This window comes from Canis lupus, chromosome 31, assembly GCF_003254725.2.
Source record: "Canis lupus dingo isolate Sandy chromosome 31, ASM325472v2, whole genome shotgun sequence".
Lineage (NCBI taxonomy): Eukaryota > Metazoa > Chordata > Mammalia > Carnivora > Canidae > Canis > Canis lupus.
In genome coordinates, this window is record NC_064273.1 from 23,945,005 (window position 1) to 23,960,460 (window position 15,456).

Sequence of the window (15,456 nt, forward strand, 5' to 3'; positions counted from 1 at the left end):
TATCTTGGTATAACTCTATTAGTAGTTGCTCCAGATATTACATTATATATACATAACTTATTATATTCTATTAATTTTGAACATTTACCAGTTCAAATGAAGTGTTGAAGGATATGATCACTTACTTCCCTTTATATCACTTCCCTTTTCCCCCTTATAATTGTCTTAATAATTCTTATACATTAGGATAACATCAGGAGGTATTATAATTTTTGCTTCAACCATTAATCATGACTTAGAAAATTAAACAGGAGAAGTAAAGTATATTTTATTTATCATATTTTTGTTTGACCATTTTTTGTCTTCCTTTTTGATGTTATAAATTTCTTCTTTTATCATTTCCTTCCTGTTTAGAGAATGCTATGGACTGAAATGCATCCTTCCAAAATTCATATGTTAAAGCCCTAACACACAGTGTGATTGAATCTGAAGATGGAGCCTCTAAGGAGGTAATTAAGGTTAAGTGAAGTCCCAAGGGTGGGGACCTGATATGATAGGATTTGTCCTTTGTAAGTAAAAATACCAGAGAGCTAGTGCTGACTCTTTTGCATTCTCTTACTCCCTCTGCCCGCAGAAGAAGGGTCATGGGAGCATACAGTGAGACCGCAGCCACCTCCTGCAAGCCAAGAACAGAGACCTCACCAGAAACTAGCCAAGCTGGCACTCTGATCTCAGACTTGAAGCCTCTAAAACTATACAAAAATTAATGTCTGATATTTAAGTCACCCATTCTATGGTATTTTGTTATAGCAGCCCAAGTTAATTAATACAGAGAACTTCTTTAAACCATTTTATTTTTAGGGTAGGTCTGCTGGTGATAAATTATCTTAATTTTGTTTCATTGGAAAATGACATAATTTTTCCTCCATTCCTGATGGAAATGTTCACTATATATAGAATTCTGAGCCGATAATTCTTTTCTTTCAGTACTGGAATAATGATATGCCACTGATTTCTGTTAAGAAAGCTAATGTTCATATTTTTTTCTCCTAAAGGCAAGATGTAAATTCTCCTTAGCTGCTTTTAGGATTTGTGTTTGCCTTTAGTTTTCAGAAATTTGACTGTGATGTGTCTTGGTATGGATTTTTCTGAGTTTATCCTGTTTGGAATTTTCTAAGCTTCTTTTAAAAAAGATGTTTTGTTAATTTATTTATTTTAGAGAGAGAGAGCACAAGAGCAAGCAGGGAGAGGGGCAAAGGGAGAGAGAATGCTGAAGCAGACTCCCCGCTGAGCATGGCTCAATCCCAAGACCCTGAGATCATGACCTGAGCTGAAACCAAGAGTGGAACGCTAAACTGACTAAAGCACCCAAGTGCCCCATAAGTGTCTTAATTATATATTTATAATAGGTTTGTCTTTTGCCAAATTTGGAAAGTTTTTAGTTATTTTTCTTTGGATATTTTTTGTTCCACCTTCTTCTTCCTCTCAATCTGGGACTCTGATGAGACAAATATTCAATCTTTTTTATAATCCCACATTAGATAATTTCTATTGGTCTTTCTTCCAGTGCGTGGATTCTTACCCCTGTTCTCACCATGCTGCTGTTAAGCCATACGTTGGGTTTTTTATTTTGATTATTCTGTTCTTCAGTTTTAAAATTTTTACATCTTCTGTTCTTATTATAGATATTTCATATCTTTTGTTTCTTTGCTGAGAGGTTTTTTTTTTACTTTTTTATTTGCTTCTAGTATGTTTGTAATTGCTTGTCAAAGCATGTAAATGCTGATTACATTGAAATTTTTGTTAGATAGTTATAGCATCTTCATTGTCTTGGTATTGGCACCTATAATTTGTCTTCTTTCATTCAGTTAGAGATGTTCCTGGTTCTTGGCATGGTGAGTGATATTTTATTAAACCTAGACATTTTGGGTATTATATTAGGAGACTATGGATCTTATTTAAAATTGTTTTATCTGGTTCCTTCTGCAGGGACAGGAGGTAGTTTTCCTTGTTACTGCCAAGTGGGTATAGAAGTCCAGATTTCCCACTTAAATTCTATTACCTCTTAAGGGGGAGAGGGGCTTGTTACTGCTGGATGAGTGTGGAAGTTCTACCTTCCCACTAGACATCTGCTGATACCAGCCTAGTTGGAAAGAGTAGGTGTGCTTTATTGAGCTTCCTGTGGGGATTTCATTGACACCACAGAGAGACTAATGTGAGCAATGATGAAAGTCCTCACTCTCCTACAGGCTTCCTCTTATATCACTTCAGAAAGGAAGCAGAGATTTTCTTTATTGCTAGGTCAGGATGAAAGCCCAAATTCCCCATGTGATCTTCACTGATACCACAGGAGAAGTAAAGGTGACAAATTACCCTTAGCATGGATTAAAGTTACAATTTCCTATTCAGTCTTCTCAGACACCACCCTAGAGAGAGTTTGTAGTATCTCTCTACAGTCTTGCAGGGGGGAAATCTATCCTCCCACACTTATCCTTTGCTGGTTGCGGTGGGAGTGAGGCCAGGTTTTTTCTGTAGTGTTTGGCCAGAATAGAGCAGTTATTATCAAAAATTTTGTTTTGATTTGGTTTGGTTTTTGATAGCATGCCTCTTTGCTGGCCCTTTGGTTAGAAAGAGCAGATTTTTGTTGGGGATTTTTGCTTCTACATCTTCTGGCAGATGTGGGTTTACAGCTTCTTCAGCTCCAAGTTTAAGATATATGAGGCAAAAAGAAAACACAGGGAACTCACCACCATGTCATTCTTGAGTTTCAACATTCTTAGCTAGTTTGCCTTCTTCTCTCCATCTTTCAGAGTCTTCTTATTTTTGCTTTATGTTTAATGTCAAGAGCTTTAAGCTGTAGGCATAGGAGTACATCTACTCCATCTTTCCAGGAGCAGAAATCTTTATGAGAAAGACTAATTTTCAAAAGCATACTTGGAGGAAACTTTAACCAAATGTATGCATGACTCAAAATAAGGACCTTAAGCAAATGACCCATATAAGGGCAAATAGAATATGATGATTTTACTGAGACAAAAAGGATCAAACCACAGAAAAGATGGAGGCTTACTAGATCGGTATGAACTATGTGAGTTTCAGAAAACAGAGTTACCTGGCTGTTAAAGTCAAAATTCTGGAGCCAGGAAGGGCAAAACCACACAATCAGTATCTCTTCCTGGATTCTATCATGAGTAGGAGAAGTCTAATTCCTGGAAGCCACCTGCTTAATACTGGTTTATAACCCCAGCAAGATTTAGTACTAGGTTATTTGACCCATATTTGTTTCATGAGCTGCTATCTTTGCTTCTGGATGTTTAAGCAGTGAGAAGGATCTATTCCTGTCATTTCAAAAATATAGAAACACATTAAGCCAAAGTCAATCTTAGTACTCCCTTTTCAAGATGGTAAATAACATTTGAGAATAAACAAAATCATCACTGTGTTATGATTCGTCTTAAAAGTCATTAAAATTCTGTTTCTGGGTTCCTTTGAATAATCTGGATTGTGCAATGCAACGGTGCCCTGGCTCATGGCAAAGGCACGATTTAAGTGACATGGAAAAAGACCTTGAAAATATTTATTCAGGTAATAGATACCCCTTTGTAATGAGGAACAGATTTAATAGAATGATGACTTATTCCCACACAACAATATAAATATTTGAATTTGAAGCTTAAGTTCTCTCTCTCTAATCATAAAGTGGAGATGTTTTGTTTGTTTTCTAAGTAGAAACTAAAGCATATTAACATATAACTTCACACCTAAAAAGAATGTGAAAACTTACCTTCCTGACAAAAGAATGCCCACTAATTAAAAACGACTGTGTTGGCATTTTAAAAGTATCTTTTTGCATACGGAGCACTTGCTTTGGGTAAGAATTTGGCAAACCAAAAGCATATGGCTATTTTTTCAGGGTTATGTTCAATAAATGTCATCAACATTTCAAAATGATGAAGAAGGTCCTTTAGTAGAGAAAATGAGATGCTCCTTTCAGTTTTCCAAAACACAGAGATGTGGGGGTATGAAGCATATACCCAAAGAGTCAAAATTAGTGACATAGGGTCGAGAAAGAGCCAAATCTTGTACAATGAAGATCAAAACTCAAAAATAGTTTACAGTGCTAAAATGGGTCATGTCAAATGTCTAGAAATACTTTCAGTAACCATCTTTATTAGTAATTTTTATTTGCCTCTAATCTCATGTCAGCTGACTGAACTAGAGCAAAAAAATCTACATTTAGTTTATTCCTTGAGCAATGTTACGTGATTTCAAACCACAGCTATAGGAAAGGAAATCCATATGATGTTCCCAGTAGTATATTATTTAAGTTCAGTTCATTAGTAAACATTTTAAATCATGAAATACTAGGATGCTGTAGGGGTAGGAGGACTGGACTAAGACTGCAAAGATCTGAATTTGAGTTCTTACTAGAACTGATAACACAACTTATGTCTTTTCTGAATCTTTCCTAAAAACAACAACAACAACAACAACAACAACAATAATAGCTGTTCTGAGTACCTCCTAGAATAACTCCAAGTAAAAAAAAAAGAAAATGTTTATGAAGAGAAATTCGCACTAACATGATCATAAAACCCTTAGACAGCAGAACTTCAAGTGGCTACCACTCTAAACTGGCACAAAAAAGCAAAAGCAGTCATTTGTAGGTGTGGATAGTAGGAAATAGCATGTGAAATTATATCTACATAGTAGGTAAATTTATTCAGTTTGCATTCATTTTGAAATATGTTTTTATTAAAGCACCCAGGGACATCAAGGAATGTATGTGCACATGTACACACACACACACACACACAAACACACTGACTTTACACTAATTAAAAGCCATCTAAATGTGTGCTCTGTATTAGCTGTTGTGCTCAGGAATTGAAGAATAAATAAGTCCAACATAGCCTCTCTTTTCGCAAAGCATTTCTTCTGGTGAAGAAGACAGGTAATTACACTGGTATTTCCAAAAATGTGTAGTGACAACATGACAAGTTACAGAAATAAGAACTATACTGTTATGAATATTCTTCATTATTTTAACACAAATATATTAGTATATATATCATAATTTTTTTAAAATTTTCTTCTTCCATTCCCGTATTAATATCAAATGTATTCATAGTAATTAATCTTTTTTTAAAGATTTACTTATTTATTCATGAGAGACACAGACTGAGAGAGAGGCAGAGACACAGACAAAGGGAGAAGTAGGTTCCTTTCAGGGAGCCCGATGTGGAACTCGATCCCAGATCCTGGGATCACAACCAGAGCCAAAGGCAGGCACCCAACCACTGAGCCCCCCGGGCATTCCAGTAATTAATCTTTTATCTCAGTATTTAACCTCCAAGGGGATATCCAAGAGGGAATGTGACATGTAGAAAATGAAAGGTCATCACCCAAAGATAACCGAAGATGAGTTATATGGATGGCATGGGCTCATTCATTAGACAAAACATGATTTTTCTGTGTCTTTATTTGGGAGTTAGAAGTCATATACGAATATCAAGTTGACAAGAGGAAGCCTCTGGGAGCTTCATATGATGTCAACTTAGTTAATTTAGAACTAGATCTTCCACAATTCTGTTTTTCATATATTTGTAGATCTGGGTAGGCCAAGAAGGAAATTGCACAAAATTTGGACACCAGAAGCCAAGAAGTGGCAGTTAATCTCTGAAAGTCAGAGTTACCCCTACAGGAGTCCAGACACCCCTGGAGTTCATATACATTGTCATTGACCCAACTGGATCACCTTGTGGACATGTGGAAGAAGCCAGACCCATGGCTCTTCCAGGTCCTGTTCTATCTCTTCCTTTAGTTTCAGATAGGAGTTCTTTTCTCCCAGGTGAAAGGTACTTATTCCTACTGTAAGGCACTCATAGCAACAGTCTTCCATAACTCCTTTGCCAGTTCCCACAATTATGTGTGTTCTGATCCCAATAATATATTCTCTAGTCTATGGTGGCTCTGCTTCTCTGATTGAACCTTAACTGACACAATCTATTGCAGCAAAAGGAGGGAGAGAATGTCAAAATGAAAGACAACAGTAGATCAAAACCTGAAATAAAAGAGGAAAAAAAGAAATGAATCAGAAACTCCAAATAAAACAAACATCTGCATAAGCAATTATGGCCCACATAACAAGTTACTGGTCCAAATTAGAATAGGAATCCAGTAGCCTTCTAGAGGAAAAAAAGAATATATTTAAAAAATAGATAGGCTGAACAAAAGTTAGATGATCTTAGGGACATGACAAAGAAAATACATGTTTGTTTGTTTCCTAAGAAGAAAGACAAAACAAAATAAAAGCATTTAGAAGCTCCAGATAGTAACAAAAAGCTTCATAAAAATATGAAGGAAACCTGGGGGCACTTGGTGGCTCAGTTGGTTGAGCATCTGCCTTCAACCCAGGTCATTATCCTGGGGTCCTGGGAGAGCCCCAGGTTATCAGGCTCTCTCTGCTCGGTGGGGAGTCTGCTTCTCCATCTCCCTCTGAACCTCCCCCAGCTTGTTCCCTCTCACTCATATCTCTCCTTCCCTCTCTCTCTCTCTCTCTCTCATGAATACATAAAATTTAAGAAAAAACTATGAAGGAAGTCTAAATAGGTCATTATTTTGAGCATTTGGAGTATAATAAAAAATGAGAATTGATTTGAACATTCTCCTAGGAGTGTCACTGGAGTTGTCTCCGTGGCACTGTAGAAAAGGAGACATGATTATATCATACAACTTGACACTGTTATAAAGACTATTTACATAGATATGCCAGCTTGGTCCCAGTTCAATCATCTTAGCTCAACATTTATTTGCTTTATACTTGTTTATTATGTCTGATTTCAGGGCTTTTCTGGTAAAATGAAAAAGAATGCTAATTCACCAAAGGGGCAACCCTGAAGCAACTACATATCAAAAGCACTTAAATGCCAAATGACTTCTCTTTTTATTCTCAACTCGTAATGGTTTCCTTCATGCTCCCATTTTTATATTTAACATTTTATTTTAAAATAACTTCTAAGTTACAGAAAAGTTGTTAAAAACATACCAAAAAAAAACCTCCCTTAAATCCTTCAGCTTCATTAAATAATTAATGTTTTGCCAAAATTGCTTACTCATGCTCTTTCTCTCTTCCTCCCTTTTCTTTTTACATATTTGTAAATAATATAGCAGTATATATCTGTAAATCTAAAGCTTTCACAGTAGTTGCAGATACCATACTTCCCTACTTCTTGAATACTTTAGTATGCTTTTCCGGGGAACAAAGACATTCTCATATAATTGCCCTCCTGCCACCTCTGAGCTTCCTTTTTTCTTTTCCATAATTCCTCTAGATATTGTACTTGGTTAGTTTTGTTCACATCCATAAATCATACCAGTATTCTGAGTGTGGTAGGTGAGGCCTAATAAGAAAGAACAGAAGGTTTTAAAAGAATCCATAGGGAACCCTGGGTGGCGAAGCGGTTTAGTGCCTGCCTTTGGCCCAGGGCGCGATCCTGGAGACCCGGGATCGAATCCCACATCGGGCTCCCGGTGCATGGAGCCTGCTTCTCCCTCTGCCTATGTCTCTGCCTCTCTCTCTCTCTCTGTGACTATCATAAATAAATAAAATAAAATAAAATAAAATAAAATAAAAAAAAGAATCCATAGACTTTCGTTGCCGTGGTGGGATTATAATAAAAATGGGTTTGATTAAAATTCAAGCAGAAATAAGCATGTATAGTCTTCTTCGTTTCAAATTGTACAAAAAGCTATATATCATGTTTTTAATGAAGTAATAACCTTTGCGTTGTCATATCAGACAAAAACCTCTGTGTTCAATTTTGTTTTCCTTATTCTTCCTTCTAACTCTTCATGAAAGATATCCAAAAACTGATCTTCACTGAAAAACAACACCAAAATCAGGCAGAAGATTGTTTTGGCAAAACATACTGGACTGATAAAAGACTAATTAGTATATTTGAGTTCAGGCCTAAGGACATTTGCTTCAAATGTTCTTATTTTTATTGATAATTTAAAATGTAACTCTCTTTTGTTTTGAAACATGTACTTGTTTTGGAGGAAAACTCTGGCAATATGTCAGGGAATAAGTTATAGTTGAATGACTTAAATAGTGTTTACCAAGGATCTTTGGTAACTGTTTTTCTTTCTTAAAACTATAAAATCTGGCAAACATAATTCAGGGAGATGTTTAGTCTTAAACAGAGATGTTACAGTTTTGAACTGGATTAAATGTAAAAAGTACCTTTCTATCTCTTACTGGAGACTTCTTGGTAATATAAATCAAGACAAAATACCCATAAAACACTAGTCTGCTTCTTTCATCTCATAGGGCTCTGTGCTCTGTTAAACCATTATGGTTGTTTTGTACATCAGCTGTACTCACAATAACTCAGGGATACAGTGAGAAACTGAGAATTTTGAGTTGCACAATTAGGATGTACAGAGATTCCTCAAAGACTTAGAGTTTAGAGACTGAAGAGTGAACACTATCTCAAAGAGAAAAAGCAACACACATTTTCTTTTAACTTAAACGCACCATAAGAATGGGTAAAATTGTACCATATTAATTACTGATCTGCAAGATCTTAGAAATGTATTTTAAAAGTTAATGTGAGGACATGACATACCTACCTTATTATTTTTTTATTTTTCAGATTTATTGAGATATAATTGACATAATTGACATATAATTGACATCAGTATGATTTAAAATTGTGCAAGTTTAAGGTGTACAATGTGTTGATTTAATATACTTTTATATACAAAATTATTACCACCATAGCATTAGCTAAGCCTCCATTGTATCACCTAATTACTATTTCTTCTCTGCTGTGAGAACATTTAAGATCTACTCTTAGCAACTTTTGAATACATAGTACAGTGTCATTAACTACAATCAGTATGCTGTACACTATATTCTCAAAATTTATTCATCTTAAAAAAATAAAAAAATTATTCATCTTATAACTGTAAGTTTGTAATTTTTGACAAAGATCTTCCATTTTCTCCAACCTGCCAGCCCCTGATAACCATGATTTTACTCTCTGTTTCTATGATTAGATTTTTTTTTTTTTTTTTTTTTTTAGATTCCATGTGTGAGATCAATCAGTATTTGTCTTTCTCTCTCTGGCTTATTTCACTTAATGTACTGCTTTCAAGTTCCTTTCACATTGCTGCAACTGGCAGTATGTCCTTTCTCATGACTGAATAATATACATCTTCTTTACCCATTTATCTGTTGACAGACACAGGGTGTTTCCATATTGTGAATGATGCTGCAATGAACCTGGAAGGGCCAATGTCTCTTCAAGATTCTGTTTTCATTTCTTTTGGAATATATACCCAGACATGAGATTGCTGGATCCTATGGTAGAACTATATTTAACCTGGGAAATCTCCTTACTCTTTTCCATAGTGGCTACACCAACTTACAGTCCCACCAACAGTGCTGAAGGGTTCCCTTTGCTTCACATCCTCACCACCACTTGTTTTTGATAAGAGCCATTTTAAGAGGTATAAGGTGATACCTCACTGGGGCTTGATTTGCATTCCCTTAATGATTAGTAATGTTGGACAGCTTTCCATGTTCCTGTTGACCATTTGTGTGTCTTCTTTGGAAAAATGTCTATTCAGTTCCTTTGCCTATTTTTTAATTGAATTCTTTGGGTTGCTGGTTTTTGTTTGTTTGTCTGTTTGTTTGCTATTGAGTGTTATGAGTTCTTTATATCTTTTGTATATTAACACTTTTTCAGATATATGATTCGCAAATACTTTGCCTCCTTCCATGGGTTGCCTTTTCATCTTGTTGATGGTTTTCTTTGCAACGCACCTACCTTATGCCTAGAGAGTTGTTGGTTTTATTAGTGTTATCCTGGCCCATGCTATCTCCTCTTACCCAAAACCATTTCCTCATCAGCCACTGATTGGAAATTCTACCAGTGGAGACATATTCTTTCCTGTATGACCCAGCACTCTTAAAAAAGATCATGATTTTTATACTGTCAACACTAATGGCCATAAAGTAGGCTCTCATTAAGTGTTTTTTAAATAACAGTTGAATATGGGAGAGAGATAGAAAAGTTAACAGGCAAAAGTTCAAGTCCTACTTACAGAGACCAAGCCATTGTAGACTTCATGATGAGTTATTACTGAGTGGCTATCACAATGTAAAGGGAATAAAATGAATAGCATAGTGTATAGAACATGGTATATCCTCAATAAATTCTAATTCTCTTCCTCCTCACACGTCTTTCACATCCCAAACACCAAAATGGCAGCCCAAGACATCAGTATATATAAATATAAATTTTCCTTTATTAAGAGAAAAAATGTACCACTTCTTTATATGTGATATTCCATATACAGATGCCATGGAATGTCTACTCTAAATCTATCTTTCAGATATATTGACCTTTTCTTTCCTATATAAATTGTACATTGACAAACTAAGCCTATCTTTAAAGTACATTGTTTTTTTTTTCAGATATTATCTGTTTATTGATAGACTCACACAAACATATCTCTTCTATCTCATGTGGCTGGATTGAGAGGCTGGGGCATGGGAGTGGGTACTTGTGAACAAAGACTAGTGTCAAATAGAAAGACTTCCTTTCCACTGGGCCAATGTGGACCCCAAAAGCACCTGAAACTCACTTGTGCAGTGTGGCACTGGGAGGCGGTGTCCTTTTTCTTAGTCCTGATCCCCTCTCATCTCTTTTCTTTGGGATCAGAGTAGAGTAGCATGAAGTATGGTGGGAAGCAGAGGGATTGACACAAGTAGTCTCCTGGCCATGTGAGAAGGTAGACAAATGAGGCCTCAAACTCATTGAGCATGCTGCAGGGTAAAAGAAACACAGGATCTTTCTATGACCTTTCCTCATTGTAAAGTATATAACCTAATGCTGAGGTGAGAGACTGAAAACTGCCCACATTATTACCTCTGTTCCCCTGGAGGGACTGGAGGCCAAGAAGTAGCTACAGACGTGTGGGAAGGGAAGATGTCCAGTTGGGTTTCCCCAGTAGTCAGTCAGGTGAATGGTATATGGCTATGGACGATGTGACTAAATCTGAGCCTGTCCCAGAACCCAGGGCATTGGTTCTCCCTGGGGCTCTCATCTACCTAAAGGATTGCCCAGGCCTGAAGGACACTACCTTGTCACACTCCAAAATTAAAGACCTGAGAGCATTTTTCAGGTTTCAGAAATCAAACCCCCTAAGAGATTCCAAGTGTACTGTTTGATTTCCAGCTATTATACTTCCAATTACATTTTCATAAATATTCAGTGAGGAAATAAAATAGAGGCTGTCTATATCTGCTCAATCATTGGATTGAACTTTTCAAAGTTCTTTTAATCCTAGTACACAACTTTGACAATCTCTGCTACAGTATAAAAGTTTTTAATTATTTTACTGGTAGTACTGATTATTATTACTATTACTGGCATTATTGATAAACAATCTTATTGATTTAACATTTTTAGATACATTCCAAACCATGCCTTTTGTCACATCTACTAAGAATGACTAACATTTACTACAAGTTGCATAATTCACAATTATTGACATTTTGAAGGTGTATAGTCTTCACATATACTGTCTTGCTACCGTTTCCATAATTATAAGATATTTTAATGTATTTGTTTAGTAAAAAAATTACTTTTAGGTGAGAAAATATGGTATTTTGATGCATTCATTTGATAAATAAAATTTCTTTTTTTAGGTAAGAAAACAATGTCCATTAGAATGACAAACATTTATTAACATTACTAATTAATAATTATTAATTTGATGACATTTTGAAAATGTATAGCCTTCATAGTTTTGCAATCTTTTCCATAATCACAAGATATTTTGATCTACTTGTTTAATAAACAAAATTTATTTTATTTTTAGGTAGGAAAGTCTGTGTCAGCATACATTTTAGCCTTTAGATGAAATTTCAAATAAAATTATTTGCCAAAATGACACCTGTTCAGTTATCATTTCTAAATTTGATTATTAAAACCATTGAAACTTGCTAAAAACAGCACAAGTCACTATTAAATTATAAGAAAGATTCATTAAGTCACCTTTTTAGTAACCTACTAAACACATTTTAAAGATAAAACTAATCATAATTTATTCACTTTTCTTTCTTCATATAAATTACAAGAAGCAAGTATCAAATGAGCTTTTCATATTCCATATTTTGTTTTGTTACACGTAATAGCACCTTAAAATTTTTAGATATTTAGGTCTCGACAATTGCCAACTTTTTTTTTCTTTTTTTCTTTTTTTCCTTTTTTTTTTTTTTACTAAATTTTCTAAATTTTGAAGCTAAAGATTAGTGACTTACAAAGAGCAAGTCTGCCATCTGGTGTCCTGTAAAATCTGGAGTTGCCGCTTGCTTCTGGGAAATCGCCAGTAGTTTCTTGCCAACTTGAAAGTTGTAGCTCTGAATCAGAATTCTAGAATAATCAACTGTGCCCCTCCCCTCCCCCTCCCCCCAAGTTTGCACAAGCCAATCACGGAAGCTGGTAACTTTATCTGTACTTGTGCCAAAGTTAGGACTCATTCCTCAGGATTTTTACTAAGATTTGTAAAGCCAAATAACAAAACTTTAATTGAAACCATATGTTATTCTGCTTGAAATTTTATTTTATTTTATTTCAAACATATTTTTTTTAATTTAGGATGTATTTGTACACCTGAATTGCTGAATTACTAGTTGATATTCTGAACTATAGTGATTATATTGTACTATATTTTTTAAAAAGATAATTATAAGAACAACAGAAGAAAACAAGTTTATTTTTTTTTTCAAAAAAAATGCAACTTTCAGGATCTAGGACAAATTGTGGGTGTTTTTAGAACTCAGATAATTAAGTGAAGTAAACCTTCAATTTTTTGTAAAATTTTCATTCATGGGATTACAAAGCAAACAAAAAAGAACCCATCAATAACAAAGAGATAATTACTAAATTAGTTGATGTATCTCTACTCTTACAGTGTAAAGTGCTGGGAAACAATAAGTTGTTTCAAGGCCTCCAATTTATCATTCTTCCCTAGAAAGAAAGATGGAATGCCACAAATGTTGGTGTTGACTTCTGAGTCTTTTCTTCCTTTGATACTTGAATTATTTAACTCTTTGTATTATTCTGCTTCTTTTATGTATTTATTTTCAAAAGGAGGATATAAGTTAGTCTTCATAGGACCAAACTTAAAATCAAGTATTTTTAACCTTGGAATTATCAAAAATTGATAATGATAAACCTAGGGTTTTATCAAAAACGTATATATATGATGGTTGAGGTGGAGAGAAATCATTAATTTCATCTGATTATCAAAGGGGTCCGTGATCCCTCCCCCCAAAAAAGTACAAAAATAATCTTGTAAAAATATCTCTAATTTCCACAACTCTAAGCCTTATGAGAAAATCATAACAGTTTACATGGTATGCTACTGCCATCTTGTGTCTAGCTAGTATCTCTGTTTTCATCAAGAGTGCTAGTTGGAACAATGGATCTCAAACTGCTCTTCTAGACAGAATTCAACATCATAATACAGCATTATAGGGTTCTGCAAATGTAAAGAACGGAACATAGAAAAAGAGTGAACTTCAGTCTGTGGATCCCTTACTGAATACACCACTAAAATTTCATAACATAAAAGTTTTCATAAAGCTTAGACTTTTCATGATTAAAGATTTGTCCTCAAAAGTTTTACTCTTAAATGGCTCTTATGCTTGGAGCAGAAACTAAAACTGGCAGGAATCCCATGCAAAAGGACATCTAGATTAGTAACATTTTACAGGTGAAGGCAAGATATCACTATGGATGCTGTGAAGAATTTTCAAATTTCGAAGCCTTAGCATTTTCTCTAAGTTTTTGTATATTTACCCAACGTAAGCCAAACTTTAAAACTTTCTAAAGTTTATGCATTTCAACTTGAAAAAAAAAAGAAACTACACAAAGAATGCTCATGTCTATTGCATAAAAACAAAAGAATTTTCTCAGCCTTCTGATTTCTAGCTGTATGGCCAAACTGATATGTGTTGATTTCACTACTGTATGTAAGTGTTCAGAAAGAGATTTTAGCCCTTAAATATCCCTGAAATCTAAGAAATATTAAGATTAATCATAAAACATTAGGAAGAAAATACAAAAGTTCCAATGTTAACCTGCCAATTCCACACACTCATGGCCCTTTATATATTTTTGAATATTATCAACTTGTCAACTGTATGAGTGAATGTTTGGAGAGAGCTGGCAACCAGTCCTGAGTAATAAGTGTATTCTGGAGCACAATGGAGGGATGAAATATTAAATTTCTTTCTCAGTATTGTTACTACAAAGTTATCTCCGGAAAATTTACAAAGATTGTAGCAGATATTATGGGAGTCTATCCAGCCAGCACGGAATTTCTATATAAGAGGGAACTTAAAGTAGCTCCTTGCTTGGAAAGGGACTTAAGAAACTTATCTTGAACCTGATTTGCAGTAGCAGAACACTGATTTGGTAACCTTTGTGCACAGAGCATCACTCAGTGCTTTCTGTAAGATTTCAAACTGCTTTTCTAGAGAGGTAGAATTTGCTGTCATACTTTAGCACTACAGTTAAAAGAATAAGAGGCAATAATTAGTATTAAAATAAGCACAAATAGGGGGATCCCTGGGTGGCTCAACGGTTTAGCGCCTACCTTCGGCTCAGGGCGTGATCCTGTAGTCTTGGGATGGAGTCCCACATTGGGCTCCCTGCATGGAGCCTGCTTCTCCCTCTGCCTGTGTCTCTGTCTCTCTCTCCTTGTGTGTTTCTCATGAATAAATAAATAAAATCTTTAAAAATAAATAAAATAAGCACAAATAAAATCATTTTCTCAGAAGAAACATTCCTCATATTTTTACCTGGGGCGTGAGAATGGTGGAGACAGGTGTATTTAAGTCAAAACCTTCCTTTGAGAAACATTATTCATATTTTCTGGATTAATTCACCCTTTATCTCGGTCTTTGACCCCACAACTGGTTTCCTATTCAAGATAGGACTTCTCAAGGCATCTAAGATGTATCTCCAGCAAGAGCCTCAGTTAAAATAAAACACGCCAGGGTTTAAGACTCTAGTCTGAACCATTCTTCCATTAACAAACATCTCTGAGATCAGTGTCCTCTCCCTTTTTTTGGAATCTCTCGCTCAAAGGCAGCCTAGTACTGTGAGTTGGCAGAACTGTTGTTGGGACACCGCAGTGTTCTGGGTTTGCCCATCTGATAGGCCTATCCCAGAGGAAGAGCTGCAGGAACTGATAGATGGTTGTACAGCCACGTTTCCTTCCACTTCATGCTCCTTGACCAATGAAAACAAAGCACAGGAGCGGAAAAATCAGTAATCACATAACAAAAGAGCTCAGGCATAAAAATCTTTCATTTCGAACAGTGGAAACTTGATTTTGTTACATCCGCCCCAAAATTTGCTTAGAAATCACAAAAACGGTGCTGGAAAAGACCTTAAAAGACCAATTTCCTGCCACCAAGGGCCTGTTTAT

The 15,456-nt window shown here is 35.3% G+C and overlaps 1 long non-coding RNA gene across 1 annotated transcript in view; it reads right to left on the reverse strand.

The window, feature by feature from the left end:
- Positions 1 to 12,384, reverse strand: part of LOC118353055 (uncharacterized) — a 54,025-nt gene extending 41,641 nt beyond the window's left edge. The window contains exons 1-2 of the long non-coding RNA XR_004811214.2: positions 12,278 to 12,384; positions 10,597 to 10,777 (exon numbers count right to left, since the gene is read on the reverse strand). This is a non-coding gene — a long non-coding RNA (uncharacterized LOC118353055). The remainder of the gene's footprint in view (positions 1 to 10,596; positions 10,778 to 12,277) is intronic.
- Between the last annotated feature and the right edge of the window lie 3,072 nt (positions 12,385 to 15,456).